The sequence below is a fragment of the Schistocerca cancellata genome, chromosome 5 (genome assembly GCF_023864275.1).
Source record: "Schistocerca cancellata isolate TAMUIC-IGC-003103 chromosome 5, iqSchCanc2.1, whole genome shotgun sequence".
Classification (NCBI taxonomy): Eukaryota; Metazoa; Arthropoda; class Insecta; order Orthoptera; family Acrididae; genus Schistocerca; species Schistocerca cancellata.
The window spans coordinates 25,512,017-25,535,348 of NC_064630.1; positions in this window are offsets into that span (position 1 = coordinate 25,512,017).

Consider the following 23,332-nt stretch of genomic DNA (forward strand, 5'->3'; position numbering starts at 1 on the left):
ACACATGCAACAGCCATGTACCTTTCTGTGCTTCTCCTCGTTCGCTCCCTTCTTTCATTTTGTTTCTTTGTTACAAGACATTCAACTTTTTATAAAAGACTCAGTTTTTTGCTTGCCTTCAAATCTGTCTAGGAGTAAGCACTTTGTAAAATATGGAGTTTCAGTCTTCGATCGCTATTCTTTATTTTCAATTACCGGTTTCGGGTTAGCTGCCCATCTTCAGATCATATGTTGTAGTTACAGAGTAATTTGTCCGTACAGAACACACAGTTCACTGTCATAAGTAAAGGAAATGTACTTTACTTATGACAGTGAACTGTGTGTTCTGTACGGACAAGTTACTCTGTAACTACAACATATGATCTGAAGATGGGCAGCTAGCCCGAAACCGGTAATTGAAAATAAAGAATAGCGATCGAAGACTGAAACTCCATATTTTACTTAATGAACGATCGCGGAATTCCCAGTGAGACAACTATGGCTAGTTTTGGTAAGCACTTTGGCCAAGCGTTCTAAAGAGAAACATGTGGAAATTGAACATATCATCGTGCACTTCCTTTTCCTGGCTGGCTGATTCTTTGGATTATAAAGATAGAATCAAACTAAACATCTGTCCACAGTTCCTCACAAATAAGAACACCTGAAAACAACAACGGCAAACCTGAACAAAATGAAATGAAATGGAATGTGGGTGTGGCGAGGGCCTCCTGTTTTCCAGACTAATCACTTGGCGCAAGTCTCTGTAATTGAGGCCACTTTGGCGGCTTGCATGTCGATGAGGATGAAATGATGATGAAGAAAACACAACACCCAGTCGTTGAGTGGAGGAAATCTCTGACCCACCCGGGAATCGAACTCGAGCCCCTCACATGCCAGTCTGCGACGCTGACAATTCAGCTATGGATGCAGACGTGAACAAACAAAAAAACCTTCATTTGTATGTATGATGAATGCCTCTGACAGAAGAGGTATGATTAAAGAGCCCTTGATGTTTCAAGGCCATCCTGGTTCCTTGATGAGCTGCTTTGATTCATAAACAGTTTTTGTCGATGAGAACAAATAAAAGAACACTGAAATCGCTACCAGAAATGGGCACATATTAAGCACTTTTTGTGTAGCATACTGAATTGGGAATGCGAGATCCACTGTCTTGTATTTGTCCATTACCTGCCAGTTACTCGCTGTACGCTGCAGGCCCATGTACTGCAGAATCTGGTCCCCTCTATGCTTTACAAATTTTAGCTCCCAACATTTCTGGCTTAAACAGTGAATAGAGTTCATCAAAGCAAAAACTAAGTGTCTAGATGTTTCAGACATTTTTTTAACTTCACTCTATGAGCTTTACAAGTGAAGGAAGAATACATGTACTATCAACTGAAGGGCTTCAGTTCAGTCATGGTAATTTTTTTTTGTTAATACTCGTATAACGCTTTCTGGTGTTTAAAATTCATCATTATCGTTGCACATTTTGCAAGATAAATAAAATACTCTTACTTGCATATTCTTGACCTGTTTATTACATATGTTAAAAACCTAGCAAGTGTTTTGTTCCTCACAGTAAGTTAGGTGGTCTTTAGCATGCCTTTAATGTTTATGCTGCAGCCTTGCTGGTTGCAAATTCCCAGCACACCTGGCTGATACTGATAAAAAAATTGCTGCCCACTGGACAGCCACATAGGGGCATTTAACATGTAGCTGGAGCTTCATCTCTGGAGTGGCACACATGGTTCCCTCTTTATGTGAATGGAATCATTAAGTGCACATGTTGAGAAAGAGGCATGCACTGACAAGTGTGCCACTATTTTGCATGTGGGACAAGCACAGACACATGGTGACTAGACACAAGATGCCAAGTGTAAACGCCCTTTACGTCCAAGTGCCACTGACCACTGCAGCTGGCAGCCACGAGGTCTCCAGCCAGCTCGCCATACCTAGTGCCTCATGCGTGGTGTGGCGCACAGTACCCACTCCATTTCGCCTGGGAGGCGTGATGACACTGTAAGGTGCCAGAATAAATGGTCAGATATGCACCTTCCATGAGACCTTTACAATCCGCAATGAGAAGGTGAAGACGACACCTAACATAAATCGACAGTTATGAGAACATTTTCCTATCAATATGTAATGCAAAAAGAGATGACAGTCAATTGACAGTAATTAACACACCATTCCTATACAATGCATGTATTTGAATGGAAGGTAGAACAGGGGATGCGAGTCGAGTCGCTTTTAGTTTTGAAAAGCTAGCTCCGCAATGGTGCTACGCCGGAAACCACTTAAAGGGGTGGTAAGAAGGAGGACAGCAACCCCGGACCAGGTGATTCAACACATAATGAGACTAGGGATGAGTACATGTTTTCTCGCATGACGAGAAACATAGGGAACGTTTCTGCTGGAAAGTTCAGCAAAGGCCAGATTAGTTTTGTAGGAATTTCAGTGGGAGAGAGCGACCTTGTAGATAGCAGCACGTTGCAGCTTAAGGTAAATACCGCATGCAGAGGCGCAAACTTTGTTGGTTCACCAGCTTGCATCCACTGTAAACTCGAGAGGCTATGCGTAATCTTGCGCTCAAATTTGTCACTTGACTAACCATCCACTGCAGACTTGATTGTCATCCTAAATAGTACCAAACTTTGAATCAGAATTGGACGATTTTCGTAGTACTCACCAACATCATAATGCATGTGTAGCAGCAATTTTGTAAAGAAACCTCCAATTAAACATTCATATTATTGTGCTTAGGATTAATGTAAAGAAACTTCCAATTAAACTTCCATAATATTGTGTTTAGGATTAATGTGCTTTCAGAGAGTTAATACTTAACATTGTTGTGTATAAACTTATTTCACTTTTTGATGTTGGCAACATGAATTATCGATTGCCCTGTTTTTATGTTGGCGAGTTGAAAACTGTGTGGAAAGCTGTAATTTGGTGAGAAATATATTGCGACATTAAACTTGTAATTTCACCTCACACAGTTGTTCTCAATTCGAGAATAAGCAAAAACAAACCCCCGCACCCTTACAACACAGGTCCACCGTACCAAGCTGACAGGCCACAGCCTGCCTGTGCTGACAGCTCTGTCTGTACGTGCAGTTTGGTAGTGTGGGAACCCGGTTATGACCTACTGACGGTGCAGACCACTACAGCCAATGCACACTCAGTTGCATTCCTAAGCTCTTTATCATGTTCTAATTTTAGAACTAGGCGACACTATGGAAATGCATTATGCCATGGTGTCTCTCTCTAATATCTCCAGGAGCTATTTTCGGCATTAAGCTTCGCCAGAGTCTCCACCAGGCACAACGCAAGGGCGATACGCCGCTATCTTCAGTCGTCTGGAATGGAGCAATATAAGAATCAACACTGTGATGGGGTCGGTCTCTATTGGCTGCAGGAGGTATTTCCAGCAATAAACAACTGCAAGCAACCCCTAGAACGTATAAACGTTCTAATTTCTCGTGGTAGACGAGAAGTATTAGAGCAATATTAACAACTTTTTGGCGATGCGCAGTGCAGTTATTTATAGCAATAAACACCGTGAAGCCGTCTCCAGGGCGCCTGTGGCCAAGTGTTATGGGGATCGGTAATTCTATTTGCCAGCAAGTGCGTTTTTGACGAGCTCACGTGGCAGACATGTTACATAAAACTCCCTTCAATTTACGTCGTCCTCAGACCACTCTAGCGCGTTTCCAGCCTTGTATCACACACTGCCGTGTGTTTTTACGCTGTGACTGGCTGCCTCATTTTAATATTACACTGAGATGGCGAATAGATTTCGATATAGGTCAATTTTATAAAGAAATCAGCGAATACTCTACAGGTATCACTGACATTTGTGTAAAAAACAGCGAATTTGGCGTCCAACTACGTACTGACCAGAAGGAACACAGTATCAGCCGCTATCTAAAGCCTTCTGGGTCTCGTGGAAGAACGAATCTAGGTGAGTTCCACATAGTCATTGTCTTTGGAAGGCTTGTTGATGTTCTGTCTCCAGAAAGATCGTAATATGTGAGCATAAGGCGTGCTCCACAATTCCACGGAGGAGTAACGTTAGCGATATAGGTCTATAGTTGCATGTTTTGGCCCAGTGATAGATCATGGAAATGGGAGTGACTGCTTAATAGGGGTGTGTTGTCCCCCTTTGTACATAGAATACAGGGTCAGTTCTGAATTACATACATTGGACAGGTCTTTGATATGTTTAAATAAAAAGATGTGATTTTTTGAACTGGTAGACCGTTCTTTTCCATTCTCTAGTGAAGTACATTTAGAACTGTCTGACAAGCGCACAACATCTAAATTTCATCTCTCTGTTCAGACATGACCACACGAGAATATTTCTGTTAAGTGTCTATTGGCGGCATTGTAATGTATAGAATTTGACACAAAACGTAGAATCGGTCCTGTAATGGGTGGTAGTTTCCAATGGCAGGTGTACCCTGATGGTGATGATGAGTTCCCATACTGCGAGGAGCATAGGGGACGTCGCGGGAGATCCGCACAGACGTACTAGGCAAGGTCCTAGTGGAGGTGGTTTACCATTGCCTTCCTCCGACCTTAAGGGGGATGAATGATGATGATGAAGATGACACAGCAACACCCAGTCATCTCGAGGCAGGGAAAATCCCTGACCCCGCTGGGAATCGAACCCGGGACCCGGTGCGCGGGAAGCGAAAACGCTACCGCAAGACCACGAGCTGCGGAGGTGTACTCTATGACGTCAAAAACCGATTCCTTGCTGTTTACAACGAGCTCTTGGTAGTACACCTTTCGGATCTCTGAATGTCTCGAGAATGGTGCTGTCTTCTGAGGCTGAAGACCTATAAGCCATGCCGCCCAGTGTCACCATGAGAAAGACGAACATAGGTACCTCGTGTATAGATCTCATGAGAATAAATCTGTGGGACTGACGTACTTGTTTCAGTGGAAGTACTGAAATGGTGAAACCCTGTTTGTGATTTCGTCACTCGAATGTGGACAAAAGTATTTCAGAGGTTTGCATCACATTTTGTCTAACCTAAAGCTATCGCTGAATGGCTCCACATAATCGCATTCCTAAGATCGCAGTTTGCAGAGAGAATATCCTGTACTCAAGAGCGCTGCAAACAGTTCTATACTTGGTAGACGAGCACTTTCGATTAACAAAAGATGACTAGTGGGAAGTGTCACAGGTTTGCAATCGAAAAGAAATGGCAGCTCAGTCTGCCAGTGACAAAGCGTCGCAGGAGAAGTGCCCTGACTTACATATCGGACAATCAAAAGTTTCCAAAGGATTTCTCAACCTTTTTCTGACGAACACAGCAGTGTTTTCTTCAACAACATGCTTCTATTGGAAGTTTTTTGCTCGCCAAGATTACATACGGTCATGATAGTGAGGGTCTGGTGTTACAATTTACACGGCACCACAAGTGATGGCTTAGGACTATCAGCAAATCAAGCATGGAAACGAATCAGTGCTACACCCAGTCCTTTCGGGTTGGCTGGTTCAAATGGCTCTGAGCACTATGGCACTTAACACCTATGGTCATCAGTCCCCTAGAACTTAGAACTACTTAAACCTAACTAACCTAAGGACAGCACACAAAACCCAGTCATCACGAGGCAGAGAAAATCTCTGACCCCGCCGGGAATCGAACCCGGGAACCCGGGCGTGGGACGCGAGAACGCTACCGCATGAATACGAGCTGCGGACCCTTTCGGGTTTACAGACTTATCTGGCATCACATATTTACACAATTGCTGTAAATTATGGGACCAGGGCTGATGCTCAGAAGCATTCCAGATGCGATCAGATCAAACTACACTCCTGGAAATGGAAAAAAGAACACATTGACACCGGTGTGTCAGACCCACCATACTTGCTCCGGACACTGCGAGAGGGCTGTACAAGCAATGATTACACGCACGGCACAGCGGACACACCAGGAACCACGGTGTTGGACGTGTGCACCGCCGCCGTCAGTGTCAGCCAGTTTGCCGTGGCATACGGAGCTCCATCGCAGTCTTTAACACTGGTAGCATGCCGCGACAGCGTGGACGTGAACCGTATGTGCAGTTGACGGACTTTGAGCGAGGGCGTATAGTGGGCATGCGGGAGGCCGGGTGGACGTACCGCCGAATTGCTCAACACGTGGGGCGTGAGGTCTCCACAGTACATCAATGTTGTCGCCAGTGGTCGGCGGAAGGTGCACGTGTCCGTCGACCTGGGACCGGACCGCAGCGACGCACGGATGCACGCCAAGACCGTAGGATCCTACGCAGTGCCGTAGGGGACCGCACCGCCACTTCCCAGCAAATTAGGGACACTGTTGCTCCTGGGGTATCGGCGAGGACCATTCGCAACCGTCTCCATGAAGCTGGGCTACGGTCCCGCACACCGTTAGGCCGTCTTCCGCTCACGCCCCAACATCGTGCAGCCCGCCTCCAATGGTGTCGCGACAGGCGTGAATGGAGGGACGAATGGAGACGTGTCGTCTTCAGCGATGACAGTCGCTTCTGCCTTGGTGCCAATGATGGTCGTATGCGTGTTTGGCGCCGTGCAGGTGACCGCCACAATCAGGACTGCATACGACCGAGGCACACAGGGCCAACACCCGGCATCATGGTGTGGGGAGCGATCTCCTACACTGGCCGTACACCACTGGTGATCGTCGAGGGGACACTGAATAGTGCACGGTACATCCAAATCGTCATTGAACCCATCGTTCTACCATTCCTAGACCGGCAAGGGAACTTGCTGTTCCAACAGGACAATGCACGTCCGCATGTATCCCGTGCCACCCAACATGCTCTAGAGGGTGTAAGTCAACTACCCTGGCCAGCAAGATCTCCGGATCTGTCCCCCATTGAGCATGTTTGGGACTGGATGAAGCGTCGTCTCACGCGGTCTGCACGTCCAGCACGAACGCTGGTCCAACTGAGACGCCAGGTGGAAATGGCATGGCAAGCCGTTCCACAGGACTACATCCAGCATCTCTACGATCGTCTCCATGGGAGAATAGCAGCCTGCATTGCTGCGAAAGGTGGATATACACTGTACTAGTTCCGACATTGTGCATGCTCTGTTGCCTGTGTCTATGTGCCTGTGGTTCTGTCAGTGTGATCATGTGATGTATCTGACCCCAGGAATGTGTCAATAAAGTTTCTCCTTCCTGGGACAATGAATTCACGGTGTTCTTATTTCAATTTCCAGGAGTGTATTTTGACGGCGAAGACATCATAGTAGGCCGACTGGTGTGCCCGACCGGTTCTAGGCGCTTCAGTCTGAAACCGCGCGACCGCTACGGTCGCAGGTTTGAATCCTGCCTCGGGCATGGATGTGTGTGATGTCCTTAGGTTGGTTAGGTTTAAGTAGTTCTAAGTTCTAGGGGACTGATGACCTTAGATGTTAAGTCCCATAGTGCTCAGAGCCACTTGAACCATTTTGAACATCGTAATAAGTGCTCCTCCAACCACAGCAGCGCCGTTTGAGTCTTATACCACGAGCTGTTATAAGGTTGTTTCTGCAGGAAAACGCGTTATACAAACACATACAGGTGAGTGGTCAGTCTTGTGCAGTTGGTTGAGTACTAGTGGTTGTTGTAGTGGTACATTCATTCCATAGATTCAAACAGTAGATCCATGCCGAACAGAGTAAGATACTAGCAGTAGATTTATGTCATATTTTCAAACAAGTTTTCAACTAGCTTTGGTAATACTAGTAGTAGTAGTAGTAATGGTAGTCGTAGTAGTGATTCAATATTCCTTCCATAGACTCTCGAGTAGCTGTCTTGTCTGCAATGAAAACAATTTTTTCTCTTTAATAGAGGACACTATTATTCTCTAACACTGATTTCAGTGTAGGTAGGCTTAAATGTGATGGGAAGTTCACGTTGATGTAGGCAGTACATTAAACTCTAATTATACTTCCTATGAACAGAAAAGCTCTTGTGTTCACATTAGCATTGCATTATTAAGTAATTTGTAAGCTATTCCTCACGTAAACTCTGTTTTACATTATAAGATATATCGGACATGTAACATTTCCAGCAGATTTGTAATTGGTGACAGCTGAGGAATCTAATCGAGTAACCAGTCTGCAAAAGGTTTTCACAGTCATAATCAATTGGTGTGGTGCCGGGGGGAGGGGGGGGATCTATATCATTTTCTGGTGGATGCCTGTATGATTCCTTTATTAAGGGCAAACGTGCAGTGGTATGAGTGTTAGGAGATGGAAAATGATATGGTCAGATGTGCAGACATGGGGAAATACTCGCCAGTCTAATAGTTCGCAGAAAATTGAAATATGTTCAGCTGTAGTTCGACTTTGAAATACAGGGTGATTCAAAAAGAATACCACAACTTTAAAAATGTGTATTTAATGAAAGAAACATAATATAACCTTCTGTTATACATCATTACAAAGAGTATTTAAAAAGTTTTTTTTTCACTCAAAAACAAGTTGAGAGATGTTCAATATGGCCCCCTCCAGACACTCGAGCAATATCAACCCGATACTCCAACTCGTTCCACACTCTCTGTAGCACATCAGGCGTAACAGTTTGGATAGGTGCTGTTATTTCTCGTTTCAAATCATCAATGGTGGCTGGGAGAGGTGGCCGAAACACCATATCCTTAACATACCCCCATAAGAAAAAATCGCAGGGGGTAAGATCAGGGCTTCTTGGAGGCCAGTGATGAAGTGCTCTGTCACGGGCTGCCTGGCGGCCGATCCATCGCCTCGGGTAGTTGACGTTCAGGTAGTTATGGACAGATAAGTGCCAATGTGGTGGCGCTCCATCCTGCTGAAATCCTGCTGAAATGAATTGTTGTGCTTCTTGTTCGAGCTGAGGGAACAGCCAATTCTCTAACATCTCCAGATACTGTAGTCCAGTTACAGTAGCACCTTCGAAGAAAAAGGGACCAAAAACTTTATTGGCTGAAATGGCACAGAAAACGTTCACCTTAGGCGAGTCACGTTCATACTGAGTTGTTTCCCGCGGATTCTCAGTGCCCCATTGTCGTCGATTCACTTCTGCCGTACTCAATAACAGAAAAAGCTTTCTGTTGAGCGGTCGCCATCTTAGCATCAACTGACGCTGACGCCTAGTCAACAGCGCCTCAAGCGAACAAATGTACAACCAAATGAAACTTTATAGCTCCCTTAATTCGCCGGCAGATAGTGCTTAGCTCTGCCTTTTGTCGTTGCAGAGTTTTAAATTCCTAAAGTTATGGTATTCTTTTTGAATCACCCTGTATTTTTGGCTGTCATCGAACTTAAAGACTTATTCAAGCTCATAGAGACTTTGATTTTATTAAAGCTACTCTTAAATACTTCAGATGACATTCAAACTCTGAGTATCTTTTACGTGAAGTGGGAATATGGCAGATAATTGAACAATTCATGAGTCGATCTGCAGCCACATGCAACTCATATCGATTGACTGAGTTGAGACACTAATGACGCAGTGGAATAATGAGTTTTTTCATCACTGATACTATACAAAACTCCATCCCATACATATACTTATTAAAGCAACACTGCAACAAACTGCCCATGTTACACCAAAAAGTGGCAAAGATTGTAAGAAAACGCGCCATGTTAGAGTAAAATTATAACAAAATTCCACGTACTCGTGTAGCAGTACAATCATAACAAAATGTCTCACATTACAGCAAAATTGTAACAATTCTCACCACCGTGAAGCAAAATTGTAACAATTTGCCTCTTTGTTTTAGCAAACGTTGTAAGAAAAGTATTTTAATACACAGAAATGTTGTATACTTTTGCATAGAAAACTCTCAAAGCCACGCTGGATTAGCTGAGCGGTCTAAGGCGCTGCCGTCATGGACTGTGTGGCTGGTCCCGACGAAGGTTCGAGTCCTCCCTCGGGCATGGGTGTGTGTGTTTGTCCTTGGGATAGTTTAGGTTAAGTAGTGTGTACGCTTAGGGACTGATGACCTTAGCAGTTAGGTCCCATAATACACTCCTGGAAATTGAAATAAGAACACCGTGAATTCATTGTCCCAGGAAGGGGAAACTTTATTGACACATACCTGGGGTCAGATACATCACATGATCACACTGACAGAACCACAGGCACATAGACACAGGCAACAGAGCATGCACAATGTCGGCACTAGTACAGTGTATATCCACCTTTCGCAGCAATGCAGGCTGCTATTCTCCCATGGAGACGATCGTAGAGATGCTGGATGTAGTCCTGTGGAACGGCTTGCCATGCCATTTCCACCTGGCGCCTCAGTTGGACCAGCGTTCGTGCTGGACGTGCAGACCGCGTGAGACGACGCTTCATCCAGTCCCAAACATGCTCAATGGGGGACAGATCCGGAGATCTTGCTGGCCAGGGTAGTTGACTTACACCTTCTAGAGCACGTTGGGTGGCACGAGATACATGCGGACGTGCCTTGTCCTGTTGGAACAGCAAGTTCCCTTGCCGGTCTAGGAATGGTAGAACGATGGGTTCGATGACGGTTTGGATGTACCGTGCACTATTCAGTGTCCCCTCGACGATCACCAGTGGTGTACGGCCAGTGTAGGAGATCGCTCCCCACAACATGATGCCGGGTGTTGGCCCTGTGTGCCTCGGTCGTATGCAGTCCTGATTGTGGCGCTCACCTGCACGGCGCCAAACACGCATACGACCATCATTGGCACCAAGGCAGAAGCGACTCTCATCGCTGAAGACGACACGTCTCCATTCGTCCCTCCATTCACGCCTGTCGCGACACCACTGGAGGCGGGCTGCACGATGTTGGGGCGTGAGCGGAAGACGGCCTAACGGTGTGCGGGACCGTAGCCCAGCTTCATGGAGACGGTTGCGAATGGTCCTCGCCGATACCCCAGGAGCAACAGTGTCCCTAATTTGCTGGCAAGTGGCGGTGCGGTCCCCTACGGCACTGCGTAGGATCCTACGGTCTTGGCGTGCGTCCGTGCGTCGCTGCGGTCCGGTCCCAGGTCGACGGGCACGTGCACCTTCCGCCGACCACTGGCGACAACATCGATGTACTGTGGAGACCTCACGCCTCACGTGTTGAGCAATTCGGCGGTATGTCCACCCGGCCTCCCGCATGCCCACTATACGCCCTCGCTCAAAGTCCGTCAACTGCACATACGGTTCACGTCCACGCTGTCGCGGCATGCTACCAGTGTTAAAGACTGCGATGGAGCTCCGTATGCCACGGCAAACTGGCTGACACTGACGGCGGCGGTGCACAAATGCTGCGCAGCTAGCGGCATTCGACGGCCAACACCGCGGTTCCTGGTGTGTCCGCTGTGCCGTGCGTGTGATCATTGCTTGTACAGCCCTCTCGCAGTGTCCGGAGCAAGTATGGTGGGTCTGACACACCGGTGTCAAATTGTTCTTTTCTCCATTTCCAGGAGTGTAAATTGTGTTTCATTCCATCAAAAACCTGAAACACGCCGAACAAAATAAGCAGTCAAGGTGACTAAAACACAAATGACAATAGAATGATTTGCATATTGAGCAACCCAGATAAAGAGCTACTCACGAAATACCTCAATGAGGAACTGGAAACATTTACGTAGTGGGAGGAGCATCTGGAAGAACTGTGGCTCAAGTTTAAACAAATAGTCGTCCATGCATTCGAGACATACATATGAAGTAGAACAGTCCTTGATGTGAGGGACCATGACTTAAAAGTCCAGTTATAACTACGCTAAAGATATTTAGCACACTTTGTATAAAGTGAAACTTAGGTGTTCATCTGTAGCAACATGATTGTCATACATTTTCATTTGTTATTGCTATGTTACAGAGACTCAGCAGTTCATGCATTTACACTTGTTGTTGCTGGATTCAGCAGTTCATTATTGGAAGTGACAAAACGTGTGTGTTCACTACAGCCCTGGCAGTCCGGGAAATGGAAACCTATTTCTAGCATAAATCTGTTTGAATCAGTTAGGGGAATTGTAATAAAGGGAACATGTCTATCACTTTAACGGCTGAGGTAGAGCTCCCACAAGTCTTTGTGACTCTACATGAGTGTTCGTCTACTCATGTTGAGTAGGGTCGATCTACAGCGTTTACTAGGGAGAAGAAGAACTTCATAGCAGAGATCACTATAATAAATTACAGCGATATCGTCTAAGAAGGTCATCTTCTCCTAAGTTACAGCTTAGTTTTCAGCCCACAGCCGTACTAGGCGTTTATGGGTGGGAGGCATTGCGAATAGCAAATTTATGAATAAAAAATTTGCGGGCGCTTTAGAAAAGACTTACTGCTGCCCACACCTTCATAACGAAGAAAGATACAACAAAGGCAAGCACGGTGGTTAGTTTCCCCCTGTAGCTAAACAACGTTTGCTTTATGCTTTTCTTATTTTCGGATGGTCAATATATATCTGTGTTACATTGTTTGGATTGATATGGCTGTAATCTTCAATGAACGTTTGGAGACCAAAGGTTCCTTGTTTTGAAACGTTCAGTTGACAATCCCAAGGAAACTTTCATTCTGCCATAACGGGAACTGCACTGCCGGGTGTTCGTCTATGTTTTATTCCTGATACATACATGCAGTTCAGCGCAGCTATGTTGCAAAGAAAGATTAAAGTTATTCGTTATTCTCAGCAGGAACAGAAAATCTTCACGAGGTGACACGAACTTTCATAAAGCTTCTGTAGCCGTGTTACAGAATTTTCGTGGACACGGTGAGCTGGGATAAGCTTCCGTGCACTTACACTCCTGGAAATGGAAAAAAGAACACATTGACACCGGTGTGTCAGACCCACCATACTTGCTCCGGACACTGCGAGAGGGTTGTACAAGCAATGATCACACGCACGGCACAGCGGACACACCAGGAACCGCGGTGTTGGCCGTCGAATGGCGCTAGCTGCGCAGCATTTGTGCACCGCCGCCGTCAGTGTCAGCCAGTTTGCCGTGGCGTACGGAGCTCCATCGCAGTCTTTAACACTGGTAGCATGCCGCGACAGCGTGGACGTGAAGCGTATGTGCAGTTGACGGACTTTGACCGAGGGCGTATAGTGGGCATGCGGGAGGCCGGGTGGACGTACCGCCGAATTGCTCAACACGTGGGGCGTGAGGTCTCCACAGTACATCGATGTTGTCGCCAGTGGTCAGCGGAAGGTGCACGTGCCCGTCGACCTGGGACCGGACCGCAGCGACGCACGGATGCACGCCAAGACCGTAGGATCCTACGCAGTGCCGTAGGGGACCGCACCGCCACTTCCCAGCAAATTAGGGACACTGTTGCTGCTGGGGTATCGGCGAGGACCATTCGCAACCGTCTCCATGAAGCTGGGCTACGGTCCCGCACACCGTTAGGCCGTCTTCCGCTCACGCCCCAACATCGTGCAGCCCGCCTCCAGTGGTGTCGCGACAGGCGTGAATGGAGGGACGAATGGAGACGTGTCGTCTTCAGCGATGAGAGTCGCTTCTGCCTTGGTGCCAATGATGGTCGTATGCGTGTTTGGCGCCGTGCAGGTGAGCGCCACACTCAGGACTGCATACGACCGAGGCACACAGGGCCAACACCCGGCATCATGGTGTGGGGAGCGATCTCCTACACTGGCCGTACACCACTGGTGATCGTCGAGGGGACACTGAATAGTGCACGGTACATCCAAACCGTCATCGAACCCATCGTTCTACCATTCCTAGACCGGCAAGGGAACTTGCTGTTCCAACAGGACAATGCACGTCCGCATGTATCCCGTGCCACCCAACGTGCTCTAGAAGGTGTAAGTCAACTACTCTGGCCAGCAAGATCTCCGGATCTGTCCCCCATTGAGCATGTTTGGGACTGGATGAAGCGTCGTCTCACGCGGTCTGCACGTCCAGCACGGACGCTGGTCCAACTGAGCGCCAGGTGGAAATGGCATGGCAAGCCGTTCCACAGGACTACATCGAGCATCTCTACGATCGTCTCCATGGGAGAATAGCAGCCTGCATTGCTGCGAAAGGTGGATATACACTGTACTAGTGGCGACATTGTGCATGCTCTGTTGCCTGTGTCTATGTGCCTGTGGTTCTGTCAGTGTGATCATGTGATGTATCTGACCCCAGAAATGTGTCAATAAAGTTTCCCCTTCCTGGAACAATGAATTCACGGTGTTCTTATTTCAATTTCCAGGAGTGTATATTTGTAGAAAGGTTCACACACTAAGTTCGATAACATCAGACAATCATACTCGCAGAAGTTCTGCAACTGTGTTCTTGATGCTAAGTACACATCTTCTGTTAAACCCGTCGAAACAAACATTTTCAGTTTCTTCCACCTACGGAAAGGTAATCTCTGTCGTTCTTTCCGTCTCTAATGACCTCGTTGTCGACGGGACGCTAAACACTAATCTCCTTCTCCTCTATAGTTCTTGGTACAGATAATGGATTATTTCTGCTGCTGTTTGATGGAAATAATAACTGAAGAACAAATCTACAACAGGATCAAAGCGTAAATACGGAGAATTGGTGTTAAAATAAAGTACAGTCTTGAATAAAACCGTCTTTCAAATATCCTGTTTGAGGTGTTCTGTCCGTGCGTTCGAATTTGCTATGCATTTCTTTATTCTCCAATTTCTCATTCTTTCAGTTTTATTTTGTGTTTTGTTTAATATTTTTGTTTACCTTACCGTATGTGTCAGGTTAAATGGTACCTGTAAAAGGAGTATAGACACTTTATGAATAACCAGTAACATTAACACAGAAGTCGTTCTTAAAATTTGTTATTCGATAGCACGTAGACGCGTTCTACACAACAACTAAAGAGAAACGTAAGACGCGTGAGAAAGCACAAATTTAATAGGGGGGACACCCTGAGAAAGCGACTAAATCACATAATTTATGCATATGTATCACGGCACTTGTACACTGCTGTGTGCAAACGACAGCGACGGGAAAAAAGCCGCGAGATGAAGCTAAGAACGCACGTCACTAGCTATTTGCAGTGACGGGTGTTTGCTTTTGACCTGAGATAATACGAAATTCATTTACGAGTGTTTGCACGTGGCTCTCCTAGTAAGAGACTTTTGCAGTCTTTGTGGCAACTTGCTCTGCAGGACGGCCAAAGACACAAGTTGCAGACAAGTTTGACAGTGGAGCGCTTTGCTGCAGAAGTATCCCAGACGTGTTGGCGTCATAAAATGCGTCGCGACAACGTCATGGCAGGCTACGAGCCGTACGCGAGAGCAGGTGGGGGCTGGCTGGTTTTTTATTAAAATCAGTAACAGGGCAGGCGAGGAGGGTGCAGCGCATTTCATGCAAACCGCAGACCAGCAGGGCGCAACGAGTGTCGCAGCGAAAATGCCAGATCGGTTTTTTCCCAGAATTCCATTTTGCTTTTTTTTTTATTTTGTTGGAGAGGGCCGGGTAGAGTATTTTCCTGCCTGACAGTTGTAGCGACGTGACTTTTGCCGTCCTCCGCCATCCGAGCACACAGACGAACGATACCAAGAGCCGTTCTCAGTTTGCAGCCCCTACGGAGACTGCAGCAGACCACTCTATACACATCGCGCACTAAGCGAGACCGACGTTGAAGACTCACCAGAAATCTGTTTAGCCCGGTCTTCTCTTAATATCAGATCCAGACCACACTATACGTCATAAGAAAAATATGCTCTTAATGTTACACGCGTATAAAAAATTTGTAAGTAAATTCAAATCCATGTAAATAGGCTGCTTTAAAAGTCACATTATAGATCAATAATATGATAGTAAAGCAAACTTTCTAGTCTTCATATCGACAGACGGTGTCATACATTTTTCAGTCGTCTGCAAACTGATTAATTCATGAAATTAATTTTCAAAACCTGCATCCTAAACACCACGATGTTGTGCATCCTTATAAATGCATCTATCTATATAAAAAACTAACTTGTACAATTAATTTATTTTCGTGTTAGCTTCTTTCACCTGAACTGCTATAATTATTGTCCTGGAAATAGTTTAACCATGTTTCATATGGGAAGTCCACTCGGTTTCGAAGTCTGTTTCCCCAGGAAATCTTAACATTATCCTCTACAGTGGAATGTCCTAGCCATTCCTGGAGATATTCACGACTCCTATAATACCGTAGGTGCGTTGTGGACTGCAGGTATTTAAGCTTTTATGAAAGAACACAGAAGTGTCAGTTTTCCAAAGTACTTGATACTTGGTAAAACAACTTGTCGCTTTGTATCATAAGCCAATCGTAAAAAACTATTCCACAGAGATTTTCCTTATAAAACTTAAAAATGGCATCTTCTCCCTTATTTACAACCAGTAAGTCTCTTCCTTATTTATGCCCATTTTTTCTGTCTTTAATATTATCCCCTCTTGTTCCAGGATAGCTGTAATTGGGACCAGTTCCCAGGGTAATCGTTTGCGTGATTTGGTTATTCTTGCATAATCTTGAGGTAAATAAAGCGAACTGTAATGCTTCGGTACTGATTCTATGGTACAAAAAAAAAATGACTCATTCGATAGAAAACTACAGTCTGATACATGAAAACTCAAGTGAATATTTTACAGTGACAGATGTGCTTCGATTGCACCTCTCAGAAAAAGGCCAGCGTTACATTTTCACCTGCTCTTCATAGCTGTCTGACCATTAAATAGGCTCCTTAACTTCTGTTGTGGATACGATTAAACGTTTGTGCTTGCTGCTCATCCATCCCTTCCATCGAAACATATACTTAGTCGCTGTTGATTTTTACCCTATGGATGAAGCCGTTCGAAGTCTGCTGCAGTATAACTGCACTTTCTCACACATTAGGTCCTCAGCCGTACGAGTCCAAGTTCGTCCCGCATGTTTGCTACTGTCACCCTGCCCACCTACCTTCCAACAGCTCACCGTCTCGCTCACCTCTCACCGCTTGGAATCCAAAAGAGAGCTCCCTCAGTCCACCGAACATCCATATCTTAGCAAAAGATCTTGCTCAGAGAAAATTCTGGCCCCACGTAAAATCGGTAAACTGGTAGAAGGCTTCTACCCGGTCACTCGTTGACCAGTCTGGTGTGGGAATTCTTGAACATATTCTCGGTTCGAAGGTAATAAATTGGAAGAACTTCTTTCTAACAGCATTAACAGTAGTAACAGCATTGCCTTACATGTGAGTAACACATCAGAAACCGCACTGATTAACATTGTAATATGTTTAATTCCAGAACTGTGTAGCCTTAGGAATGTGTGTTTATGTTCTACAATCACTTATCTCTTTCGAGTTCCTTCTTGGTATGACTGGTTAGCAAACTGGACTTGTATTCAGGAGGACGACGTATGGCCATACAGATTTAGGTCTTCCGTGATTTCCCTCAGTCGCTCCGGGTTCCAGGATGGTTCCTTTTGAAGGGCACGGCCGACTTCCTTCCCCATCCTTGACACAATCCGAGCTTGTGCTCCACCTCTAATGTCCTCCGTGTCGAGAGGACGTACACCCAATCTTTCTTCCTTGCTTACTTCTTGGTATGGAATCCAAAGAGTACAACAATACTACAGAATTGATAGCCAAAGTGATTTACGTAAAATGTTTCAAACTCCTCCTGTCTGTTGCTCCACCACGCATAAACCACACGTTTCTTCTTCTTCTTAACCGTCTGTTATATCACCACAACACTCTCAAATGTATCAGCCCTGTGTCTTCTATACGCCAATAGGGAGTGCCAAGCTCATCAGCATGCATTTATGTAGAGAGATCGTGTCTAATTGGATGTGTTACAAGAGTAAGATCAGTACGGAACAGAGTTTTCAGAACGGAAGTCACAGTACTAGAATGAGAATACCGGTCTATATCACTAACATCGATCTGTTGTACAAGTTTGGAACACACGTTATACTCTTTCTGAAAGCAAAATACCAAATGTATTGATTACGTGGAACTCAGCTCGTTCTGCTCCTTCATGAAACATCTAATGTAGCAGGTATATACCCTCATACCTCTGGTCAATTCCAAATTAAATCGGAGACGATGTTGCAGGGAGGGTTGGTTAAATACAGAGGAAGATTCCCGGGATGCATAGAGATACAGACGATCTAGAGTTCTGCTCAGGATGCTTAACTGATAGGTTCAACGAAGAGAAAGCTTGTTTTAAAATACAGGGCAGAATGTTGCTATGGATATGATTCGTTTGTTCCGGTGGTAATCATAAAAGGCGTTGGTGAGATCTTTCAATCTGCGACTTTATCGTATGAATGCGAGCATACTTTGTGACTCTCATCCACATAGGGGAAGATGGTTAACTACAATGAAATTTATAAAGTGTTTCAGCTAAGGAAAGTAGTTCTTATATCTTCTCTCTGCTGCTAGCTATTTCCGACACTACGATACAGTGTTTGTGTCATGTGATGTAGGCAGTGTAACAGGGTTCATGACATGTCCATGTGTACATAGCTGTCGCAAAACAATGAAGGTAGTGGTTTAGCAACGATACAGAAATTGAGAGCCAGCCGTTGTGGCCGAGCGGTTATAGCCACTTCAGTCTGGAACCGTGCGACCGCTACGGTCGCAGGTTCCAATCCTGCCTCGGGCATGTATGTGTGTGATGTCCTTAGGTTAGTTAGTTGTAAGTAGTTCTAAGTTCTAGGGGACTGATGACCTCAGATGTTAAATCCCATAGTGCTCAAAGCCATTTGGACCATTTTGAAGAAACTGAGAACTATGCTGCAGTGTCACTGGTTGAGAGCATCATGAGATTCACGCTAAGAGAAGTTTTGTTGACGTCTACGTCATTGAGAGCCGTGGCTTTGAACTCGGTTAATTGGGTAAAATGCGTGGAAACTACGGAAAAGCCTGATGAGATTGCTAAATTGATGGAAAATACGTAAAACTGAGGAAAAATGATTGTTGTAGATCTCCAGCCGTGGCGGTTTGCTCATCCATCATCGACAACACTATCGCAGGCCGAGTTCGTAATTTTACTCAGAGAGATGTTACGAAATAACGTGAGGGAGAAATGAAAATTGTAGCTTCTGTTGAGTGTAAAAATGAGTGTGCTTTTTTCCGACAAGTGAATAGACAGCTTGAAAGTCGCTGATCTACACTGATATTTATTCATCTGAAATGTATGTAATACCCACATGACTGGAAACAAAAAATAAAAGAACATGAGCTATCACCAATAAGACTGAGGACTAAGAGTAAACGTATTGAAATGGACTGTCTTGCAATTGCGGATGATTGTGCCATTCATTCTGAAATCATAACAAATGCAGAAATACAAATCGATCTCTCAGAAGAAATAGCCAAGAAAGCAGCCTTAAGAAGTTCTGTAGAAAAGACAAAATTTATGACAAACATAAAAATGCTTCAGATAATTTTACAGATAAAGAGTGTTGGTAAATTTAAATATTTGTGGGAAATGGTTCAAGAAAACAGGTTAGAAAAATTCACTGTAGAGAATGAGTACGTAAAATGGAGAACATGTGGTATAAACTGAAATATTTACTACAAAACTTGTCCGTCTAAAAATTTGAAAATACAGCACTAAAACACAGTAGTAAAACCAAAATGTCTCTATGTAAGTGAATGTTTAATATTGAATTACAAATTACACAAACTTGAAGTCCTACAAAGAAGAATCATTCGAAAATTCTCAGTCCGCTAAGAAATACAGACATATGGAAATTAAGAAGTAATGAAGAAGTATATCACAACACAGAGAACATAACTGCAACTCTATGAAAGAGGCGATTGCCATTTTTTGGACATTTATACAGAATGAATGGCAACAGGTAGACCAAATAAATTTTTAAAAAAATCCTTGGGACAAGAAGTCGACAATAATCTGGATTCAAGAAGTTTGGAAAGAATTGGAAACAAACAACATGAGTGAATAGATGCAACATAAAGAGAGATATTTAAGAAGAAAGTGTTAAAATTTATGGGTTCTAAAGCAGGTGGGAGAAGAAGACAGGGTCAAAATCGTTTGAGGACAGAAAAAGAGTACATAAGGAGAAGATGAAAGAATACTAGAGGAAGTAGAAGAACAAAGAAGAAAGCATTGAAATTGGCGCGTGGTCCTTTTATGACCCAAATGGTAAAGGAAAGAAGAATAAGAAAACTTAAGTCCACACATTTTAATTTTTGCTACAGTACGGAGAGAATCAATGAAATTTTATTCTGACAAGTACAGTACACCAGTAAGTGTTAAGTCAGACAGTGGCGCGGAAGCAGGCGGACCCAGTGATGCTCGCCCGCTGCGCCACGCCTCCAGTGGTCCTGGACTGCGAGTACCGTCCGCCAGCGCAATACAGGATGTCCGGTGGCGATGGTATGCTCCTAGATTTTTTGGTTGATACTGGATTTTGAGACTTTGTAAGTAGGTTTATGTGGGATAGTCGGGGCCTATGTGCCAGCGTCTGCCAGTACGGCACTTCCATGACGCCCTCCCATGAGTCAAACAGACATTTGACCATTCATGCTGCTCGTCTTTGTACGATTTCAATATCCATCATGACTACAGATGGGCAAACTCATTCATGATGAGGAACTAGTGCAGTGGTCACAGGCCCTGCTACGGACACATTAATTTTCCTTCATTCACCATTTCTTTTCTTATCAAATTGTGTTACCTGTATGGCTTTTAGAAAGGTCGAAATGGGAAACTGTAAGTAGTCTGCTGCCAAGAATTCTTCTGGGTTCTATGGCCGTGGTCCATGGAGCTCTTCTGTCCCTGACGTTTCGTCCAAGGCTACGTTGGACATATTCTGAGGTGCTCCTGGCTGTGCTGAGCCTTGCAGACTGACGAGTCAGACGTCGAAAAACGGTCTAAATACCTTGGAAAGTGGGCGTGATCTGGATTTCAGGTGATAACAGAGATAAACCTTGTCAAGGATAAAATATAACTATCGATCATAGTACGTCAAAGATAAAAACTTCTCATCGATTCTGTAGCGCCATAGAAGAGAAGTGGGAATACACGGTCGAATGAACATAAAAGTCTTTGCCGACGAGGGAAAACAGACAAGTCAGCCGTAGCGGAACATGCTCTTCAGTCGAGTGAACACGTAGTGAAATTTTCGGAAACTGAAGTTTGATGTACTATGACGAGCTGTTATCTACGGCTGTATAGAGAAGCCATCGAAATATATAAACATGGGGATAATTTTAATAGAAAAGAAGAAGCTATGAAACTCAGTGATATATGGGCTGTGGCGCTACAGAATCGATGAGAAGTTTCCATCTTTGACGTACTATGATCGATAGTTATATTTTATCCTTGACGAGGCTTATCTCTGCTATCACGTGAAATCCAGACCACGCCCACTTTCCACGGTATTTAGGCCGTTCTTCGACGTCCGACCCGTCAGTCGGCAAGGCTCAGCACAACCAGGAGCACCTCCGAAGATGTCCAACGTAGTTTCGGACGAAACGTCATGGATAGAAGAGTTCCATGGACCACGGGCATACAACCCGGAAGAATTCTCGGCAGCTGAAACATCCGGTCGTGAAAGCCTTCGTTGTATGTGAGCACTCTACCTGGTAAACAAAGCGTTCCCAGGATCTGAGCTAGGGGCTGGCGGAGGGGATATAGTGCATGTTTCACGGTGAAGTACGGAATAGTGACTTCTTGACAAATCGTTTTGGGTACACTTGCTACTGGTCACTATCCACTGCATGTCCCGGCGTTCTTAACACTGATACTACCTGTTACATCTGTCTCTGTGGTGGGACACAGAACCCGTTCCGTTTGTAAAGCTCAGATTTTTAGGGGGAGGAGGGCAGCAGAGGCTGTGTTCCCTCCTGTCTCTATCCCTCCTCCCCCTGCTCCACAGCTAAGGATGCGTCTGTGCTCTCTCTCTCTCTCTCTCTCTCTTTTTTGCAATCGCAGCCTGTGCCCTCAATTATTTGCTGGATGTATTTCTCTGTCTTCCTCTACATTTTTTGACATCTACACTCCTGGAAATTGAAATAAGAACACCGTGAATTCATTGTCCCAGGAAGGGGAAACTTTACTGACACATTCCTGGGGTCAGATACATCACATCATCACACTGACAGAACCACAGGCACATAGACACAGGCAACAGAGCATGCACAATGTCGGCACTAGTACAGTGTATATCCACCTTTCGCAGCAATGCAGGCTGCTATTCTCCCATGGAGACGATCGTAGAGATTCTGGATGTAGTCCTGTGGAACGGCTTGCCATGCCATTTCCACCTGGCGCCTCAGTTGGACCAGCGTTCGTGCTGGACGTGCAGACCGCGTGAGACGACGCTTCATCCAGTCCCAAACATGCTCAATGGGGGACAGATCCGGAGATCTTGCTGGCCAGGGTAGTTGACTTACACCTTCTAGAGCACGTTGGGTGGCACGGGATACATGCGGACGTGCATTGTCCTGTTGGAACAGCAAGTTCCCTTGCCGGTCTAGGAATGGTAGAACGATGGGTTCGATGACGGTTTGGATGTACCGTGCACTATTCAGTGTCGACGATCACCAGTGGTGTACGGCCAGTGTAGGAGATCGCTCCCCACACCATGATGCCGGGTGTTGGCCCTGTGTGCCTCGGTCGTATGCAGTCCTGCTTGTGGCGCTCACCTGCACGGCGCCAAACACGCATACGACCATCATTGGCACCAAGGCAGAAGCGACTCTCATCGCTGAAGACGACACGTCTCCATTCGTCCCTCCATTCACGCCTGTCGCGACACCACTGGAGGCGGGCTGCACGATGTTGGGGTGTGAGCGGAAGACGGCCTAACGGTGTGCGGGACCGTAGCCCAGCTTCATGGAGACGGTTGCGAATGGTCCTCGCCGATACCCCAGGAGCAACAGTGTCCCTAATTTGCTGGGAAGTGGCGGTGCGGTCCCCTACGGCACTGCGTAGGATCCTACGGTCTTGGCGTGCATCCGTGCGTCGCTGCGGTCCGGTCCCAGGTCGACGGGCACGTGCACCTTCCGCCGACCACTGGCGACAACATCGATGTACTGTGGAGACCTCACGCCCCACGTGTTGAGCAATTCGGCGGTACGTCCACCCGGCCTCCCGCATGCCCACTATACGCCCTCGCTCAAAGTCCGTCAACTGCACATACGGTTCACGTCCACGCTGTCGCGGCATGCTACCAGTGTTAAAGACTGCGATGGAGCTCCGTATGCCACGGCAAACTGGCTGACACTGACGGTGGCGGTGCACAAATGCTGCGCAGCTAGCGCCATTCGACGGCCAACACCGCGGTTCCTGGTGTGTCCGCTGTGCCGTGCGTGTGATCATTGCTTGTACAGCCCTCTCGCAGTGTCCGGAGCAAATATGGTGGGTCTGACACACCGGTGTCAATGTGTTCTTTTTTCCATTTCCAGGAGTGTATAAATAAGTGGACTTTTTTAATAATTGTGTAACAATACAAAACAAACTTCTTCTGTCACTACA